Below are 5,661 nucleotides of genomic sequence, written 5' to 3'. Positions count from 1 at the left end.
TCGCCCGGAGGGGCCCGAGGCCGGGAAGCCTCCCCGTCCCCGCCTCTCCTCACCGTCAGCCCCGCCGGCCCCGCTCCAGGGCAGGACAGCCGCGGCCGCCGACTCACTCCCGGCCGCCTCGGTTTGCTCGGGGCTCCCGACTGCGGTCCCAAGGAAGCCGCCGCCGCTACCGGCCTTTCCCTTCCACTTCCCGCAGGCAACCCGGGCCCGGCCTTACTCGGACCGATCCCCTCCCCCCCCGCCGCCTCCGGAGGCAGGGGGCAGGGCGGAGGCGGAAGTCCCTCCTCCCGCCGCCTGCCACCGGGGTGGGCGCCGGGGAGGGGGGGGGAGGAGGGGGTGGCGGCGGCCCAGGGAAGGGGGAGGGTCGCGCTACGGAGAGCGGCCTCCTCCCCACAACCCAGCCAATCAGCGCGAAGAGACCTCCACCGGCGCAGCCAATGGCAGCGACCGCTTTCCCCCCCTCCCTCCCTCCCCTCCACTCTGTCATCCTCTTCCTCCTCCTCCTCCCCGGTGCCCACCCCATTGGCAGGCTCCGGGAGGAGGGACTTCCGCCTCCGCCCTGCCCCCTGCCTCCGTCCTCAGCGCCCCTCCTCCTCCCTACGAGCTCAGACACACGCGCCCACCCAGCCCGCCGCCTCCCTGCTGTCATGATGCGAGGAAAGGGGAGCTCTGAGCCCGCTTCTGTGCGTGGACGGGAGGGTTGCGGACTGAACAGCAGTAGGAGCCGAGGGGATGGAAGCCGCCAGGGGAGAGGTAGAATGGGGACGAGAGCAGGGCCCCCGGGCCTTGGGTTTCTTATTGTAAGCTCTTCGGTCCCGCCCCGCAGCCGGCAGTTTGCCTGCTGCCTCCCAGGCTCTGCACGCAGTCTCCTCGGGTTAGAGAAGCTCCAGGGATACAAAGTAACGAGCTCAATGGCAGACCCCGTGAAATCAACACGAAGAGAAAGGAATGGGAAGGACCACCTTCAAACCCGGTGCCAGCAGGCGTACCCCAGGCAAAGCTGGCCAGATCAGCTCGAGTTTGAAACCAATCCAGCACATGAAAATAGCCGTCAAATTGGGGGAAATTGCTCACTTAATACGTGAACATACGTGTACTCTCCTGGCTCTATCCTCTTGTTCATACTGAATTTAGCAGCCCCCTCCCCCGCCACACACACACACACACACCCCAAGGAAAGCCTTCCCATACTTGGAGACCCAACTTCTCCGTGAAGTCTTCCCTCTCCCTCCCCACCCAAACACTAGTCAGAAATGCTCTATCTTCCTCACATTTGTTGGGGCACTTGTGCTGGGCCTGCCCTTTGCTTTGGTGACATACTTACATCACAGTTACTGTGCACATTGGCTTGCAGTCTTCTTGAGAGAAGGGCTTGTATTACATCTTTTACCGTGTGACAGGCTGAACAGATTCCCATTGGGTAGGTTCCCCAATGCCGTGCTAGTAATAGATGCCTGTAACCAGCTCTTTCTCTGTTTTCTCCAACTTACAGAAAAGCATGCAGTCAATTTATTAAATAATACCATGGCTTAGTGTGTAATAGTAGTAGTAGAGTGACGGAACTGGGAAGATCTGAGTTCTAATCCTTCCTCAGAAACTGGCTGCGTGACCCTAAGAAAGCCAGACTCTCTCTGCTTCTGATTCCTCATTTGCAAAATGAGAATAACAGTAGTCCATACTTCACAGTATTGCCTTAAGGAACGAGTGAAATAATTTATGGAAAGTATTTTTCATACATTAATTTGCTATGGAAAATATTAGGGTGTTGAGTAAGCATCGGGCAAGGGAGGATGGTATATACTTTGACTATGTGGTACTACCCTCCAACCACCATTAAAATGGGGGAATGGGGTTTGAGGGGATGAGGTGGCAAGAGAGCAAATGTATTCAGTGCATAGGTGATGGCTTTCCCAAAGGTAGCTGCGTCCCCGAGAATCACCAGAGTGTACAGCCCACAAACTCAGATAATCTCCACCACTCAACATTTGCATGTTTCTTAACCCAATGCTGGACAGAATCAAAATTAAAGTAAGAAACAAGAAGATGAAAATCGCTCAGATTTAAGAATTATTGAAATCTTATTTTGGCTCTCAGACTACATTCCACAACTGAGTCCCTCACTCTCAGACAAATAATCTTTTCCATAAGAATTAAACAATTTACTTTTTAGTGACCTAATGATTTATTGAAACACCATGAAGTAAATTTTTTTAAAGTCACATAGCAAAATTAAATCAATCAACAAAAAAAAGCATTTATTAAGCCCCTACTATGTGCCATGCATGCGCTGTGCTACACACTGGAGATAACATAATGATAAATGAAACAAGCCCTACTCTCAAGGGGCTTCCATCCTAAAAGGAAGGCAGAGAAAATGCTTCATTTGATCACCTTTTCCAAAGAAGGATTGTTAGAAGAATTTGAATAATGAGAACCAGGGCTACCACCAAAGCATCACAGAAAGATTGGTTTGTCGCCCAGGCCAATCTAGCTTCAGTCACCACAATACTCTGGTCTTTTCTTTGTTCCAGTCTCTATCTTGTCACCTGAAGCTTTCTAAGATCTGTCCCAACATTGTCCTTCACTAAGCCCAGTACAGGATCTAGCAGTTACAACTGGCTTTATAGCCAGATTCCCTCCCCATCAAGAATGCCCAGTTTTTAATACTGAGTGAAGTGAGCAGAACCAGGAGAACACTGTACACAGTAACAGCCACTTTGTCCGATGACTGATTTTGACAGACTTAGCTCTTCTCAGCAATGCAAGGACCTAAAACAACTCCAGAAGACTCATGATCAAAAAATGTCATCCACATCCAGAGAAAGAAATATGGTGTCTGAATGTAGATCGAAGCATACTATTTGCTCTCATTTTTGTGTAGTGTAGTTTAGTTTAGCTTTTTCTTTCTCATGGTTCCTTCCATTAGTTCTAATTCTTCTGTACAACATAATGAATGTGAAAATATCTTTAAGTAAGGATGTACATGTACAGCCTATATCAGATTGCATGCCATGTTGGGGAGGGAGAAGAGGTGAGAGGTAGAGAAAATTTAAAACTTACGGAAGTGAAGGCTGAAAACTAAAAATAAATTAATTTATTAAAAAAAAAAAAAGAATGCCCAGTTTTGTGAATCTCTCTGCTCCTGGTCAAATGCAAGGAGCATTGGCAAGTTGTAAGAGAAACAACACAGAATGATGAACCGGAAGCCTCTACTAAGGCAAAAAAAGAAGAAACGTGAGAATGGCGATAGATGTGTACCTTGATACACTTCCTCTGTGACGTCTCTCTGATCTAAATCTCCCAATAATATCAGGCACTATAATCATATCTCTAGTGCCTACCATATAGCAGACAATTGATAAACATGACTAAATACACACTCAAGTGGTAGGAAATTGCACATAAAGATGCACAGATACTACCTACCCACATTACAGGTAGAGTACAGTCAACTGCAATGAATCTTAGAATTGATGGGTTTATTATTTTTATTTTTTAAGTAACAAGCTTTTTTCATTAATCTGTCCCTCCCACCACCACTCCCACTGAGCATTTTTTCATCTGAAAAACAAATACTTTAATTCATATCTACATAGTCCAGTCAAATACATTTCCACAGTATCCATGGATGAAAATGTATTTGCCTTTCTGCATTTTAAATTCATCACTTCTCTACTAGGAGGTGTCTGTTTCGTCTTCATTCTTTTGGACTTGTGATGTATCATTGTGTTGATCAGAATACTGGGATCTTTTAGAGTTGGCTTTCTCTATAATGTTGTTATCATTGCATAAATTGTTCTTCCCACATCTGCTCAGTTAGCTCTGCACACATTAATAAAAATCTTCCCAGTTTTCTCTGAACTTGTCCATTTCATCATTTAAAGGTGCAATAATATTCTATTGTATCTACATACCACAATTTGCTTAGTCATTTCACAATAAGAGGAAATCCCCTGTTTCCAATTTTTTTCTACCACCAAAAAACTGCTATAAATTTGTATTTGTGTGCATACATACATATATGTAATACATATATATGTATTATATATAATATTTTCCTCTTTCATTGACTTCTTTGAGATGTAGGCCTATTCGTGGTATGACTGGATCAAAGCATAAATTTAACAATTTTCTGGCCATGGTTCCAAATTGATTTCCAAAAGGGTTAGGCTAACCCACAGCTCCACCACCAGTGTACTGTATGCCTGTTTTCCCACATCTCCAATATTTGTCATTTTCCTCTTTTGTCATCTTTGCCAGTCTCATTCCACATAAATATATAATACCTCAAAGTAGCTTTAATTTGTGCTTCTCTAATTGTTAGAGCATATTTTCATATGATTATTTATAGCTTGACTTTCTTCCTTTGAAAACTGCTTCTTCTTATCCTTTTAACCACTTGTATTTTGAAGAATGGCTCTAATTCCTATAGATTTGAATTAACTTTTTATATACCTTGGAAATGAGAACTTTATCAGAGAAACTTGTTGCAATTTTTTTTCTCTAGTTATCTGTTTTCTATCAGATTTTTGCTGTGTGAACATTAGATTTATTTGTGTAAAAACATTTAAATTTATATAATTGCTAACCACCTCATCTTGTATGATTCACCTTATCACTTGTTTAATTATAAACTCTTTCCCTATTCATAGGCCAAAGAAGTAATTTCATCCTTGCTCCTCCAATTTGGGGTGGTTTTTTTTTTGGAGGGCAATTGGGGTTAAGTGACTCACCCAAAGTCACACAGCTAGTAAGTATGTTAAGTGTCTGAGACCGAATTTGAACTCAGGTTCTCCTGACTCCAGGGCCCGCACTCTACTCACTGTACCACCTAGCTGCCCCTTCCAATTTGTTTTTAATGTGGCTTTTTCTATCCAAGTCAAGTATCCATTTGTAGCTTACCTTGGTATATTGTATGAGATGTTAAGTATAAATTTCATTTCTTCCAGACTTCTGTCTTTTTTCCTACCAATATTTGTCAAATGATGATTCCTTCCCCAGTAACTGACATCTTTGAGTTTATTAAAACACTGTTATTGTTTATTTGCTTCTTTATATTGCATATCTATTTTGTTCCACTAATTAACCTTGCTTTTTTTAACCAGCACAAAATTGTCTTAATGATTAACATTTAGCATTTATATAGTACTTTAAGGTTTGCAAAGTGCTCTTCAAATGTTATCTCATTTTACCCTCATAAAAACCCTGGAAGGTAGGTGCTATTATTATTCAAATTGAGGTATAGACAGAAGTTAAATGACTTGCCCAGGATCACACATAGTGTCTGAGACCAACTTCGAACTCAAGTCTTGCTGCCTTCATGTCCTGCTTCTATCCAATGCACCATCTGGCAGCCATCTACTATTTCATAGTACGTTTTAGATCTCGTACGGATAGATCCTCTATTACCCTAGAGAGGTTTTCACTTTTTGTTCTTCCATATGAATGTCATTTTTCTAGATACAGCAAACATTATTTTTGGAGTTTGATTAGCATAGCACTGAATAAGTAAATTAATTTAGGTAGTGTTGTAGTATAGTATTATAGTAGCTTGACCTACCACAAGCAATTAATGTGTCTCCAGTTATTTGGGTCTATCTTTATTTCTGGAAAAAAGTATTCTATAGTTGGATTCATATAATCCCTAGGTGAATCTTGGAA

General features: G+C 43.0%; 1 protein-coding gene across 3 annotated transcripts in view; it reads right to left on the bottom strand.

Moving 5' to 3' along the window:
• The window catches only part of HERC2 (HECT and RLD domain containing E3 ubiquitin protein ligase 2), a 234,456-nt gene extending 234,213 nt beyond the window's left edge, over positions 1-243 (bottom strand). For all 3 annotated transcript variants that reach the window (XM_069072939.1, XM_069072941.1, XM_069072940.1), the window contains exon 1: positions 54-243. The gene's annotated coding sequence lies outside the window, so the exon portion shown is untranslated. The remainder of the gene's footprint in view (positions 1-53) is intronic.
• Between the last annotated feature and the right edge of the window lie 5,418 nt (positions 244-5,661).

The sequence above is a fragment of the Petaurus breviceps genome, unplaced genomic scaffold (assembly GCF_028583685.1).
Source record: "Petaurus breviceps papuanus isolate PSGF00001 unplaced genomic scaffold, PetGlider_PUasm1.0 90849, whole genome shotgun sequence".
NCBI lineage: Eukaryota > Metazoa > Chordata > Mammalia > Diprotodontia > Petauridae > Petaurus > Petaurus breviceps.
The sequence above is the reverse complement of the archived record's forward strand: the minus strand, read 5'-3'. Positions and strand labels throughout refer to the sequence as shown.